This window comes from Lepisma saccharinum, chromosome 23 (assembly GCF_977018435.1).
Source record: "Lepisma saccharinum chromosome 23, izLepSacc3.1, whole genome shotgun sequence".
In the NCBI taxonomy this organism is placed as follows: Eukaryota; Metazoa; Arthropoda; class Insecta; order Zygentoma; family Lepismatidae; genus Lepisma; species Lepisma saccharinum.
The window spans coordinates 49,294,330-49,310,583 of record NC_139251.1 but is presented as its reverse complement, the minus strand read 5'-3'; the positions used below and the strand labels follow the sequence as shown (position 1 = coordinate 49,310,583).

Genomic DNA, 16,254 nt, shown 5'->3' with positions numbered 1-16,254 from the left:
GATATTTCTCTACGGCTCAAGTGCTGGGACGTGCACAGAGGATAGCAGAAAGTCAACAAATATGAAAAGTTTCATGCTTTGTGACGTATAAATTATCTTGTTAAGTTGTTGTTCTAACCTCACTTTATACACTAATAGGATAATCGGGACTGGACCTACAGTTTAAAGTGGAATCCGAATCACTATGGGCCTCCACCAGGTATCGAATCTGGGACCCTTGATTACAGTTTAAAGAATATTGACAACAATTGTATTTGTAAATTCCCAGGTGAATAACCAGATGTTACTTTAAATATCAAAGGTATTAAATTGAATATTTAAATGCGGACAGTTTGCAATATATTAAATAATTCTGGCATCAGCGAATGTGCATGATCATCATCTATTCACTGTTGAAACAGTTTGACCTTAAACTCCTTCAATATTAAAATTTCTAACATGTACCATTTGAAACAAGTAATTTCAGGTGGGGAAGGCCACCTTAAAACAAGCCCCCAAGGACTAATATTTGCAACCAGAAAGAAGAATGCTCTTTTATCTCCTAAGTTTAAATTAAGTATAACGACAAAAGTTTGCTGTGTGTTTAAAATTTCTATTCGGCTTGTTAATTTTCCAATAAATAATTAATGGTTTTAAAAGTTTAATTAAAAATTGATTTTATATTAATATAACTTTATAATTTTACAAATACAGTAGTTATGGGATGAAAAAATTTCGATCCTGCCCCCCCCCCAAGTTAGGTCTCAAGTTACGCCCATGGAAGTTGCTATTTAAAATATCTATCAAATTACACGTTCGTAGCTTTAATTGAGTCCAAGATATTTAAGTATAAGAATATTTTCATTGTTGACTTTCGATTCCTTGCCTCTCATAAACAGACGGATATTCACATCCAGATACTTTATACCGCTCCATGCTAGTATTTGATAGGTCTACCTATCTACGCTTCTATTTTATGGTTTTTAACTATCTATCCAATTATTTCGTGAATGACTACAACAATGAAATAAAAGATTTTTAATAACGCGTCCGGTTGGTTTGACAAATTTCAATTTATACCTGGAACAGTTTCGGTCACGTCACCACTTTAAAATTCAGGGTGATTCGAAAGTCGAAAGAGAAACACCCATATAATTTATACAGATACTATAAACCGTGAATGCAATCACGTGCAGTATGTAGGAGTCTATGTGTCCATACCTTACTTTCTTCTCCTGTTTTGTTATTCTACGATATTTTTCTACCTCTCTAGGTTAATCGCAACACAATGAGAATGAATTGATGAAAGTGGATAGAAAGTTTTTCTTCTTTTTTTAAAAATGGGAATAGGCAAATGACATATCAAATTCATGTAAAATTTTCTGAAAAATTGAATGGTGAAATCCGGTTTTAAGATATCTGTATTACTTTCGAAGTTACGGGGTGTCAAAAAGTACCGACGTATAAACAGGCAAAAACATGGAACCAGCCAATTTCATGACACCGCATAACGTTAAACCAATAATATCATTACCATTATGTCTTGGACTAAAGAGTGCACCAAGAATTCCCGCTCCAACTTCAAATCCGCTTATTATTTTTTAATTCGAAAGGGGATCATGTGTCATACCGAAATAACGTGAAATTTTCTGAAATATCACATTTTGAAATCCTTTTTAAGGGATTTTTATTCGTTTTTGAGTGTCTGCATAATATAAAATTACGTACTTAATAATGGTTCTCCTGAACTCGAAAACTGTCAAAGATGTTTGATGTGTTACTTACCCCTATTCCCATTTGAATAAAGGTTAAATGAAATATGTCGAATAAATATGGAGGACGGGGTATCTAACATGCCTCAGAGATGAAGCACTTTATCTCCTAATACCGCATATGGCTACATTAATGGTCGATGTTTCAACTCGAACAGAAAATGTAAATATTCAATAAAACTTTAAAAAAGCGAACTTCGAGTCTTTATATCGAAAATTAACAGACTATGACTGGGTAAATCTATGCGATATTGAGGATGTCAATACACTAACTAATACGTTTTATGATATTTTATATAATATTTTGTATGACTGCGTACCACTGAAACGCATCAAGGTACCTAAATATCCTGTGTGGTTCAATGGTGACATTATTAGGAAAATAATGTCAAAATTATATCATTACAAAAAGTGGGAAAAGGTCATTGCAACGCAGAGTATCATGAAGGGAAATACAAGAATCTTAAGAAAGAGATAAAGAAAGGGCTAACAGCAGCGTACAAAGTGTACATCCGTGAGACGGAGGAAAACATAGAGATAGATGTAAATAATGTATGGATTTATATTAGAAATAAAAAGAGGGATTCAGGTAGCAATACTTTTGAATACATCAATGAAATCTTACAGAATGGGCACGATATTGTAAATGCATTTACTACCTACTTTCTATCGGTGTACAAAGATGCTTCACAGTACTCTATAGTTGAATCAGATAAGTGCGAAATCGGAGTGCTTTCCCAACTCGATATATCGCATATCGAATTGGATGATATCGAGGAAGCAATTAAAATGTTGAAAGCCAAAAAATCAGTGAGGATGGACATCATTCCTCCCTATGTGGTCAAGGCGTGCGCTGAACCGCAAATAAAACCATTGAGTATAATATTCAATAACATTTTAGAACATCACAACTTCATATCAAAATGGAAAATCACTAAAGTTAATCCCTTCCCAAAAAAAGGCAAATGCCTTGACTTGCAGGCAGACGTAAATAGATTACTACAATGGAGCGAAAATAATATAATTTCATTTAATCTTGATACATGTCAGGTAATGTCTATAACAAACGCTGAAATAAAAGTAAACTTCCAGTGTCAGATGGAAGGAAAACAAATAGCTAAGGTCACTAAATTCACGGATCTTGGTGTCACGTATGACGCAATTCTATGTTTTAAAGAGCATATGCATCATATCGTTAACCAAGCATATAAGAAATTAGGATTGATAAAAATATGTGGGGAAGATCTAGAAAGTACATCAATATTAATAATTTTTGTATGTCTCCCTAGTAAGCTCACTCGTAGAATATGCATCGGTAATATGGCAGCCCTTGGACAAAAAAAAAAAAAAACATATGAGGGAAATAGAAATGATTCAGTCAAAGTTCTTGAGGTTCATAAAGTATAGAGAAGAGAAAGTATATCCTAAATTCAATCCGTACTCTGAGCTTGTATCGCAGTTTAACATTGAAAAAATTGAAGAAAAGTTTAATCTTAATTTGATGAGCACATTATATAAAAGCGTTGATATAAACAGTCTGTCATTTCAATCATTCAAAAGAGTCCTACTGGCTCAGTGGAGAAAGGGGTGAGGGGTTCGTCTGTATAGGAATTAGTGAAACAATTTATGTTATGCGCAGATATATGTAATGCACATATACAAATGCACAAAATGTATGCATATCTTAATGGAACAATGTTCTGTGGCATCATTTGTTAAATAAATAAATAAATATAAAATATCTGGAGAAAATATATGTGCGGTTTCCGACTTTTGGATTGGATTGGAGATAATTTATACCGGGATTGTTTAGAATTTTCTTTGTCGTAAAATTGTGTTTATTTTTGCGGATGTAGCGTCAACAGATTCTGTTAATATGGATGTCTCAACTCGCATCGACTCTTGTCCCTCACGGCCAGACAGACGGACGGTCCGATAGAGATGGATGTGTTTACCTACTAGGTATCTGTTAGGTCTATCAGATTTTTGAATTTGTAGCTTTGAGACACTGATCGTTCATACGGGCTGATGGACTTGGACAGAAACACTTTACACATTCGCTAATCAGTTTCCTAAAAGGAATATAAGATAATCCAAAAATATAATATAAAAATAATATGGCAATAAATATCGTGTTTAGTAACGTTACAGAAAATCATGAAAAATAAAGTGGGATATTACACAGCCTTTACCCAGTCAGAACTATATTTTTTAATATATATTAAACATAGCTTGTTTATTGTGATAAATGTGAGGTAAAAGGTAAAGTTCCCCGTGCAGATAGCACCGTGCCATAAAGGCACATTTAGGGGATATAGGTATAGGACCCCTCATATTCTCGAACTCGATCTCGGCCATTTGGAGGTGATGTGATCAGCAGCACGCTGCCGCCGAATTTACCCCTCAGGGTTGGCCCCAGGTAGCAATAGATTTGAAACTGTGTGAGCCCAGACCCGCTTTATGCGGGGACAAGGCCGGGAAAAATTCCGAGAGTATATCAAGCCCCACCCGGAAATCGAACCCTGGTCACCCGCTTGGCAGTTAGACGTCCTGAGGAAAATAACTTCCATTAATTTTTTATCACATCATTCGTAGCATATATTTTGTAATATCAACTTTAGAATAAAGATGTATGTATTTCGACGTTCACAAGATTGGACGTTTGACTTCCAATATACCTACATCACACGATGCAGTTCAAAGCGATTCCAGCGAAGGAACTCAAGGTCGAAATGGAGCAGTGGACATGCTGTGAGCAACTACCACAAATGTTCTCTGGGTCTGCTGTGTTTTTATCAACAACGAAACACAAGACATTAGGTTCCAAGCATGTGCGTGGGTATCACGAATCGAGGCATTGCAATCTGAACTTCTAACCTGTCACGTTTCTCCTTTCCTTCTCAACTCACAAGGCAGCTGATTCTGATATGCTTACGTCACGGGGAACGACCTACGTTTTTTTATTCACTTCTGCTGAAAGGTTTTTGGAAACTATGAATGAAGTTAATGAGAAGCGGAAAATTGAAGGATCTTTTTTTGTGATTGGGTGCTTGTTTATTTACTCATCATTGCTTATATGCACAATTAGCTGAATTGATTGATTGATTGATTTGGTGTTTTAAGTCAACTTTATGCACAGTTACGCTAATCGGGATTGGATCTACAGTTTAAAGTGGGATCCGAACCACTATGTGCCAGGGACCCCATGATGACAAGGCGACGACTCTGCCACTGCGCCATCGAGGAGGCCTCACAATTAACTGAACAGAGACGAGAGGATAACGGTGTATAAAAAGTGAAAATGAAGGACAGGAAATAAAGCGTCAGCGGCACTATCTCGGCAGTCGCCTGAATAGACTCAACAAGACAACGAGAATTTTAAGGCTGTCGTGAGATGTGAAGCAGTGACCACCCAAATATAAATACGTATATCCTTTACCGAGAAAAATGAAAAACGTAATACAACTGATAGCGAGTGGTTGAAGCTGCAATCAAGGTTCCCCGGGACAGATTCCACATTAAATTGTAATTCCAAACACGGTTAAAAATATATGCTAACTAACTTACTCTATTTTATTTCCACATACACTGGGGAATTTACGTAGGGGCTTCGCCGATAGGACGTTGATCTTGTAAATATAGGTTCCAGGATTTGATTTCTTATGGGGTCACGTTTCAAGTTGTCCTTGTCTCACTTTGAATTTGTAGCTCCAGTTCGATCAGATCGGGCATAAAGTGGACGTAAACTTCCGCTCGCTTCGGTCAAAAATAATATGAAATACTGGCAAAATACATCTGCAAGAGTGAAAAAGCAGCATTAGGCTTCTTACTAATTTTCTGGAAGCGCCACTGAATTCATGGCAGAAATAGACGTTATTTAATTTCGTTCACATTAAGACGATCCGATTTTATGATGTTATTTATCTATTTTTTTTTATTTATCTAAATTTAATTTTCCTTCCATTTCTTCCACACTTTTACGTCAACCATAAAACTTTACCTTATTTTACAGAATGAAATATTCAATGTTTGTCTCGTATGCTCAGAATATAGTATAAAAATTTGGAGCTTAACTCCGTGGGGGGGGTGGAGGAGAATATTTTTTTTTTGCAGCTCATAGAAATATCATCCAGGAATATTTTGATAAATAGGTGTTACATTTGCAAAATCATAAAATTACTGATTACTTTAATCCTCGGGTTTCAGGAGTTAACAAAAGTACCATTATCTCGTGATAAACCAAAAAAAATTGGGAGCAATTGCTCCTATGCGCCTACTAAGTTACGCCTATGGTTGCCTCACATAAATGCGTCGCTGAAAACCCATAACAGTTTGAAGAATCAAGGATTCCTTCCTAGTAGGCTGCAACAATAATGAATAAATTGAAACGGGACGGTGCAGGGTACAGGTATCTGGATAACTTAGTGGTAGCAACTGTCGTCTTTGACTGTCTCTAAGTCATCGAGCAACTTGGCAACAATATTAAACGTACCATGGCATTGTTACATTCAAAAAGGCATATGTGAAAAAATATAAATTCTATTCATATTTTTAAATCACATAAATTGGAATGTTCTGAGAAGGTTCAAATTCGATAGCCCCCTTAAACACACCAGTACCTTCAACAAAACGATTTTTTCAGAATTGGTCTAATTACTTTTGGGACAGAACTTGCATAATATATAGGCTGTGTCCTAGAGAGTAGTAAGTTTCCACTCAAGAGACAAAGAAAAAAATAGGTATTAACGTTGTTGTTCCCTCGTTTTTTAGTCTGTGGTTATTACTCCCTACACATCGCAGTAATTAAGTACCAATAGAAGTTTCTTCACTTCAACTGAATCTTAATCTTTTCTCGCTATCGATATTGAATCAAGGAGAAATAAGTGGGAAAAATAACTAAACAACATGTATTTACCCGTGATAGGGCCTCTCTAACTTTACACTTTTAACGGACGTCTTTTTAGCTCATGACTTCCTTCTGACACACACACTAACATTAAAGCGCACGACACACAATATAACCTATCCTAACAAAACATTACCAAACCAATTACACACTCTTGTGATTTTGTATCTGTATTCATAAATATTATTAATGTTGAACACTAACACACATTTACCTTCTACTATTATTAACGTTTATTTTAATCTCTTATCTCCTCGTAGAATGCTGTAAAACCAACGTTCTTCAGGGAAACCGAACAAATTTGGTTCTTCATGCCAATGTCACAGTGAATTACTGTAAACAAAAAAATAAGGAAAATAAAGGATGAATGAAAGAAGGAATCCGTAAAAGAAAAATCGCGGAACTCACGCCCTGAATTAATTTTAAGGTACCAGGGCATAAGAAAATACCTCCGAAAGTATCTTTTTCCTTCCGATAATTCTAAACCCATCAAAATACTCGGTCATCTGTAAAAGTAAAGGTTGAGCAATGTTCCACAACCTTCTTGTTCTCGCAGAATACCGTAAATTATCCAGTACTGAACACGGCACTTCATAAAATTTATTTATCTAAAAAAAAATGCATTACGGCACTGTTGATATAAATTAAAAGTTTAGGAATGAGTTACAATATAATCAGTTAAAAATACTACTACTACTACTAATAATAATAATAATAATAATAATAATAATAATAATAATAATACAATTCACTGCACTCATAGGTACTTTTGGTATTATTATTATTATTGAAACGATTCATGCAGCTGATTATACGGATCCGAAACGCCTGTAGAGATTATGTATGTGTAATAACAAACTGACCCTTGCCATCAAGGGGCGTCTTATTTAAGTCATGACAATGACAGAGCGAAAAATACAAACATAAGAAAACAAATTTGTAAGGTAAAAAGTAAAGTGTTTCCCTGTGCATTGCACCATGCCATGAAGGAGTAAAGTGAGTGTGGAGTTTGGACCCTACACTTTCTTGATCACGGTCGAAGGTGGGGGTGAAGTGATCAGCACCACGTCCATGGCCACCTTCTTTCGCCAAAAGTTTTCTCCAGGTGCCCACTTTATACGACGCTGGGTGGGCGCCAGAACCGCTTGAACAGGTGGAAAATATATAGGTTCTCCCCCGCTGGGGATCGAACCCGGGTCTCTCGCATGGTAGTCAGATTAAATAATTTACATTCAATTTGTTACTACAGACAAAAGTTCGCAGCACACCCGTGACCTTGTGGAGGAACACCGGTTGCGAAACATAGATTTAGATAGAGGGCAATGGCGCCAAATAATAAGAATTAAAAGTATTTCAGAAATCGAATTCCAGAAAGCTGTGGGGCGAAAAGTTACCTTCAGCCAGACACTGTTTCAACCTCTCCTGACGAGCGCCGATACACCTTGTATATCTTGGCCTTTGACCGGGAGGTGATTCTCCGGTACCCACAAGGTCTGCGCGGAAAGAAATCGTGTGTATGCGCTCCCCCTCTCACCGCACCACCACCCGAAACCTCCCCCCTTACTCCACTTCCCCCCGGGTACCGACAAGGGCGATAAAACCAGAGCGTGTGGGTGTGTAACGCGGACGCGATTTTTCTGCCACCTGGTGTGGAAAATAGTAAGCTCATCCCACACGTTGCATTGAAATTTGCCACCCTATGGGGACACGTGAAAAACAAATTTTCCCAAGTAAGGATGCTATCCATCAGGTTCTTGCATGTATTTCCTATTAGGTAATTTCGTTGTCGTTCCTCAAAAATTCAAGGGCAGTGATCCGAGGCTTCTAAATGTATTTTCGTAACGATTTCCTTGTGGGGACCGGATTTTGGTCCCCACAAGTCGGTGCGGTCCCCACAAGGTGGATTCACAACTGACGAGTGTCCCCATAAGGTAGCATCTGCAAAAGCACACACACACACACACACACACACACACACACACACACACACATATATATACCTCGAAAGCGCTTAGTTAAGGCGCTATAAGCGCTAAAAATCTATCGTGTATGTATGCAACCCAACACAGCAAGCGAACGCTCTGACATAACTTCCATGGGCGTGTGGCACTGTTGCCACTAGCGTCACTTTGCACTCTTGCCTGAGCAAAATACAAAATAATATTGATACTTGCGATGTTGTAAGGAGGCAGATTTCCAATAAGTGGGAACTGAAATTCAAGAACGCTCATTATAAAAAGTCTCCATCGTGTTTCTAGTGTCATGCAATATGAATAATCCCAAGAGAGGCTTATGACAGATGTTGATGAAATGCTAACATATTGTGCTCTCCTCCTCGTTTCGAACACGCAGACTGTAACAATTTATTTGGAAATTATACCTTGGCATGTACGTAGCTTAATTGAAAACAAGATAATGTTAATGTATTTTGCAATAAAATTAAAAAAAGTCGTTTAAACATATATTTATTTAATAAAACTAACAAAGGGATCGACTACTTATCAAGTGCCGGCCTCCGTGGCGGAGTGGTCAGCGCAACGCGTTTCGACGACAGGGGCCCCGGGTTTGTTTACCAACCTGCGCATGGATGTTCTTTGTAAGTGTTCCTTCATCAATTTCATCATTTATCCTTATTTTCTCGATTAACCAAATGTAGCAGAAATGCTTAGTAAAATAAATCAAATCAATCAATCCTTATTAGGAACTAAAGTCAAATTATCCACACTTATGTCAAATGCCGAGCTGTATAGGGCGCTCAGAATGCACAACGGAAAAACAAAAGATAACATAAAACCACGCAAGGGAATATTCACGAGCCGCCTCAGGAACCGATTACGTTTAGATATCGGAACACGTTCTCACTCTGAAAGGTTTCGGATTTGAGATCCTGCCTGGACAAAGGTGTCAGTGCGTCATTCGTTGTATTTGCCTGGAACGGCGGAAAGTTTAAGTAAAATGAGAAAAGTATAAATACACGAGGATTACCCTAGAAACTGATCCCCGTGTCAGAAGCTCGTTTCTGCAAAGGGCGATTTTAAATGTTGAAAATTAGAAGCCTTCAGAAAATGTCAACGTTTCACTACAATGTACAATGTATAAATACAAGCATGGTCCATTTATGACGTGCTCTCAGTTTTCGTTTGCTTAACAATCATTCTCGTTCGATGAAAAAAGAATTAGCTGCAAAAACACCAAATAAGGAAACTAATTCCGACATGTAAATACAGTATGAATTAGGAGAGTCTATGTCTATGAACCAAAATCATTCGATATCCATAAGTGTTGAATAAACTTGCACAGACAGACACGAACTCACTGCAATTCCTTTCGATAAAAAAATAAATTCCTGTTATAACCTCATTAATAGAGCATATGAGACGACCCAGTTTGCCTAGATAAATAGATAGGGAGCGAGCGAGATAACTTGTTGTAACACAGTCTTTAAAACTGCATTTTCCTATTGGATTGATGGACAGGATCTTGAAACCGTCTTTTGTAACATCAAATAATTTTTCTCCCATGTATATCAGTTGTCACTGAAGTTTGCAGGCAGTACGTGATTAGTGAATCCTTCTTGCTACTCTTTTCCAGAATTCCTATTGTATGTTGGTTATTTTGTGACCTTGGCCTTCTAACGCTTTGCTCTGTTTCTTACGCGGGCGCCGTAGATACAAATCCTGAGGTTTGTTAGTACGGTACGAATTCTTCCCGCTTCGCTGAGACCTGTTTATCTGAATGTACACAGAATACATTACTTGCATGTGAATAAGATGTTTCATTCAACAGAATGATGTTAATTTAGTTTTCTTTAAATACTATTATTTTATACAGCTCAGCGCTGGACATAAGTATGTAATCAGTTCTTAATAAGGGGTTGATTCCTTTGTTAGTTTTATTCCGAATTAATTTATTTTTAAACGACGTTTATTCAATTTATTGCAAGAGCCATCATCTTTAATTTGTTTTTCTACGGCGCTTGCTCGGACTCTATTAGAAATTAAGCTACATGCCAAGCTATAATTTCCAAAAATAAATTGTTACGGTCTGAGTGTTCGAAACAAGGAGGCGAGCACAGTATGTTAGCATTTCATCAACACCTGTCGAAAGTCTCTCTTGGGATTATTCATATTGCATGACAGTCGAAACAAGATGGAGACTTTTTATAATGAGCGTTCTTGAATTTCAGTCCTAACGTACTAGAAATCCTCTGCCTTGGTATGTTTTCAGTACTGTAAATACTTCTTACAACATCGCAAGTATCATTATTATTTAGTATTTTGCTCAGGTAAGACTGCAAAGTGACGCTAGTGGCAACCCTGCCTCGCACCCCTGGAAGTTAGTCAGAGCGTTCGTTTGCTGTGTTGAGTTGCATACATACATGATACGATTTTTAGCGCCTTAACTAAGCGCTTTCGAGGTAAAGTTTATAAGGAAAAGATACTTGTTTTTATTATACCCTACCAGCACCCGAGCGTTATTGAAGTTATTTTTCGACACGTATATATGTTTCTTTGAAAATTTTTATATAATTGAAAAAAAAAATAATCTGTAAGAGGAATGTCCGTGTCATTTGTTTGTAATCAAAAAGTGATTCTCTTTTCAGAAGAATATAAACACGGTTGGCGATGCAGTAAGTATTGCAATGTTTTATTATATATCATGTAATGTGTATAGTTTTTGTATTGCATTTATTATGGATATATTCGTACTTCTGGTTTATACAGACACAACTACACGATTTAAGCACGATTTTTTAAATACGAAGATTTGAGAAAATGGAAGGTTGGTCAGTACTATTTCCACAATTTTAGGGGTTTCAGGAATGTCAGGGCTAGTTTGTTTAATTCTCAGAGTGTCTTAATGAAATTTAAATGTTGTAAGATTGGATCAAGTAGTATAAAAGTATATAGGATAAACCCAGGAAAGGAAGAGCCCCCCTCAAGCAGGTTTGGCTATACTTAAAACTAGCTCAACATGTCCATATGAGCTTTTTGCTCAAGTGTGGAACCCTGCCTAATCCAAGATTTTTGTAAAAATGCCCTCGGGAATTTTCTGTGAAAGGAAGAGCCTCCTCAGATTGATTTGTCTATACTTAAAACTATGCCAAGTTCTCTTATCATCTTATTGTTTATAGTATGTTTTTCTGTCAAAATCCCAGGAATCTTGAATTGATATTTATTGGGTTCTGAGAGCCAGTAGAGTGTGGTGCATGGTTTTTATTGTCTTGTAATCAAAAGGCTCGGGTTTGAATCCTGGTAATATGTGAAGCCTCCCCTGATGGCAAAATGTTAATATTGTTGTCTTGTAAACAAGGGGCTCCGGGTTCGAGTCCTGATAGATTGAAATATGTGTGGCAAAATAATATTTCCATACGTGAGATTTTGAGAATAATTACTGCTAGTTGATATACAACTCCCAGATCTGAAAACCTGGTAAAAGTGTTATACAACAGAGCCTAGTTAATAGCTGTTGTCTGGGTATAAAATTACATTAACTGCTGTTATATTTTTATGAGGCAAAACTCCCTGATCAATACAATGGAATGGAGATCAAGCAAACATAATTAATTGCTTGCATGTTCTTCTAATCTTTTGATCAGTCCCATGTTTCCGCCAGCAATAAATTATTGCTTGCCCGGGGAATTATATTTCTTTTATGCCAGCAGATATAATCTACACTGCGTCTTTTCAGAGAGAAATAACATATTATTCATCATCAAAGAGTAATTGTCTTCTTTCTGTATGCCTGGGAGATTTTATCTGCCAGCATAACCTGCACTATGTTTTTTCAGAGGGAAATTACATGTCATTTATCATGGGACTCAAAGAGAAAATTCTTATCTACACTGTGCACCCTTTCAGGGAAAATTACTTGCTATCCATCATATTGAGGAAATTCCTAGTAATAATTATATTGACTTCTTGGATATTGTCGTGCAAACTGAATTGTATTTTAGGTTTGGTCTTGACGCAATAATATAAGCCCCGAGTCTGTAACTTACAGAATATATTTCTGTACTTCAGCTTTCCTGCCACAGGCAGATGTGGTATAAAATTTAGGTAAGTAATAAAGCTTTCCTGCTGCAAGCAGAAGTGTTGTAGACATAATTTTATGGCCTATAATCAAGATTTCAAACCTGGCAGAGTGCATAGGCCTCCCTGACAGCAAAGTGTGTTGTGCAACAGCATAATATCTTCTAGAATTGCTCTGTGACACTCTCATTTCTTACATCATAAACATATGATTTTTCTCCTATGAGAATAACACTACATATGGTGTCATCAGGTAATGCCTCATGGAATTCACAGATAATTTTAATATTTGTTCTGTCATTCACCACAACTTGTTTTCTTTTTGAAGTGTTAATTACAAACATGGGTCTCTGTGTTTTGAATTCATCTGGTGTGTAATACATGTCAGTATTGCCAGTAGTGACCCTTTTGTATGCTGAAAATGCCTCATATAATTTGAGGAAATCATCCTTGGACATGTCTAAATTGTAATTTTCTCTAGGAAAAACCTCATTTCTGCCATTTTAAGATATATGTTCTTGATGTTGCAGTTATCAAATTTACTTGAATTTTTTTCCTGATTATTGTGTCTCCCAGTCTGAAACAATACCACCACAAAATCAGGCATGTCATATTGAATACTGGAGAATGAATTTGTAGCATCAAACTCATAATATGTACCAGCGGCAAGCTTCTGTACGCATTGATATGTATAAAATTGTAGAAGAATCTGTGGATTTTTTACTATATCTGCTTTGTGTTTAAGAGCATAACTGGCCTCATATTCAACAACCGGGATTCTTAACTCCATAGTCTGAATAATGCATTTGCCTGCATCTGGTAAGGTATTAGGCAGAGCTTCTCCTGTAGAGTTTAATGTGCTGTACCTCATCAATGCATTATTATCATTTGCAGCTCTTCTAAATGTAATTCTTAAACCACCCTTCCACATAATATCTTTGAAATCTGAGAAGAATCCTGGCAATAGGCGCATAGGGAACAGCACTGTGTGATTTTTAGATAATATTTTCTCACCAGCCTCAAATCCACCGATTCTGTAGTAAGAAGCCTCGGTTTTGGATAATTTTAGTGTGGCCAAAGCTGTAGAGGTAATTCCAGGGTAATCTACTCTGTTTATAACAACACCATGCTTTCTGATCTCAATTTCAGAGAACAGATGCGGCACAAAATTGTCCACCAATCTTATATTTGAATTTGGCGGATAATCTGTTCCATCGAGCTTTACAACATCAAATTTGATGTATAGATCTGCTCTGTGGGGGTGTTTAAACCCATCTCCTACATCAAGATCAACCTCAATTTCTGTGTTGGGTTGATTTAAATTTGCAAATGTCCTCCTGTTTGGGGGGAATGATTGTAGCTCATAACTCTCAATATTTTCCATTTCTTTTGTATGTATTTTTATTTAAATATTAATCTCTATGATAGCAGTTGTTGTGGCTCCAGCAAAATCAACTAATTCTTCTTTTTCATTAGTGACCATCAATTCAATATAATCTATTCTGTTATGGCACACAGGAAAATATAATGTTGGGGATGGATTGTAGATGATTGGCTCCATAAATTCAGAATTAGGTTTGAATGTTGCAATGATGCCAGTTTGTTTGTGAGTGCCTATGCCATTTGATTTGGTGATCATACCCTCAGCCACATTACAGTGAATATTCAGAGTCTCTATGGCTAAGAATTTAGGTATATTCATAGCAGTGTGTTTGATGGCCGGTTCAAGTTTTGTGTTGTTCTCAAAGCCTAACAGCTCTCCTATAGTACCCAGATCCACTGTTTCTGTAGCAGATACAATCTCTACTCTGTGAGTGACAGAATTTTGAGTTAATACTATACCTCTGGGTAATTGAGCATTTAGAGTGGACAGATTATATTGCCCTGGAGTGATGACAATTTTTTGATCCCCTACTGCAATTGTGTTGTTGTGGTGTGTAATATTAGGGATCAAGTACATGCCGTAAAATGCTCTGAGAGCTATTGTTTTGGGATACACTATGTCATCATGCAATTTGAGTTTCAATATTGAATTTTGGCTGGTGAGATGGAATACCCCCATGATGTTTCAGATACCACAAGGCTTTTTGAAAATTTTCAATTGATGGTTTATTTATTTGAGACATATATCTGAGAACAGATAAACACAAATGTCCGCAATTAACATCTTTGAAATTTTGAACACGGGCATTATTGTAATAAAGATTAGCCGAATTTAGATATTTTATTAAATTTTCAGGTGGAACACCTCCAAATGAATCAAACACAAATGCCTCATTTTTTAAATATTTAAGATAACAAATCCAGTGAGTGCCCTGATTTTTGTACTCATCCAAATTAACAATGCCACACTCTTTGTTGAGTGGTTGTTCTGGCAAAGAATCAGACATGTACACACCTCTAAAATTTTTGATGCCCAGTGGCTTGATTAAAGCTTCAATATCTTGGTTTGTAAGCGGCTCTTGTTTTTTTTTAAACTTATTCATGGCTCTCTTAACACCTTTGCCTTGTTTCTCAATGGCCAGGTTATGGCGCTTCTGCTCATCTAATTCTGCCTTATTCTTCTTGGCATCTATTACTGTTTTTGCTATGGCAGCTGATCCCCCAGCCAAGCTCCCAACAGCCCCGAGAGCAGCTAAGATGGCCGGGATAGTAAATATGAAACCCCCCACATGTGATTTTTTTCTGGATTGTTGTAATTTCTTTAATTGGTTTGTGCTAAGCAACAATTTCATACCATGGCCCTTTGCAATACAAGAATTTTTTTTCTTGCGCTGCTTTTTGGTTAAAAGGCTATCAATACTTTTAAGAGATTTGAGACCTGCATAAGGTATTTGATACATAACACCCTTGGCCTTCATTGTAGGTTTATTATATACATATTCACAGCCCCCACCCCAGTTTTTGTTTGGTGCTCATAGCTATGGTGGTTCCCAATGCTGCTATTTTTTCACTCAAAGAAGCATCTTTGCTTACAAATCTACCAAATGCAGCCTCTTCTAATTTCTTGTCTGCAACATGTCTTTTGTCAAGATCAGAATGTGTGTTGTATGCTATGTCATGGTCTCTACAAGCAGCATCTAGGGGATTAACACCAGGATCACCTCTGTTTAATCTATGGTCCAATTTTGTGCCTGGACCACAATACTGATAGCCTGGAATGTGTAGTTCAAATGGCAGCTTGTTTATAATGTCATTAACAAGGCCCCGACCCTCAGAAATATTCCAAAATTTGGGGGGTAGAGTATTAATAATTTTTATAAGATATCCAATCCCCTTAGTGTCATTCACTATAAAATTAGACAATTTTGTGTTTATCATGTCCATAATTCCAACCTTTTCATTGTAAAAATTGTGGTTCCCAGCATTTTCCTCCCCAGCTATCACCAATAACCTATCTACAAGTTTCCTGACATCATCAACCCACACAAATTCTTTGGGCAGGGTGTTGTATTGTTTGATTCCACTACCTGTCTTGATCTGTGACCATATGGGCTTGATTAAATTATTGTATTTTGCCCCACTGCTAGACTTGACTCTTTTTTGTGTGGGATCATTGTTCTGG

General features: G+C 36.8%; 1 long non-coding RNA gene across 1 annotated transcript in view; it reads left to right on the top strand.

The window, feature by feature from the left end:
* Window positions 1-16,254, top strand: part of LOC145977727 (uncharacterized) — a 129,936-nt gene that overhangs the window by 76,839 nt on the left and 36,843 nt on the right. Inside the window, exon 3 of the long non-coding RNA XR_014440627.1 lies at window positions 11,261-11,287. This is a non-coding gene — a long non-coding RNA (uncharacterized LOC145977727). The remainder of the gene's footprint in view (window positions 1-11,260; window positions 11,288-16,254) is intronic.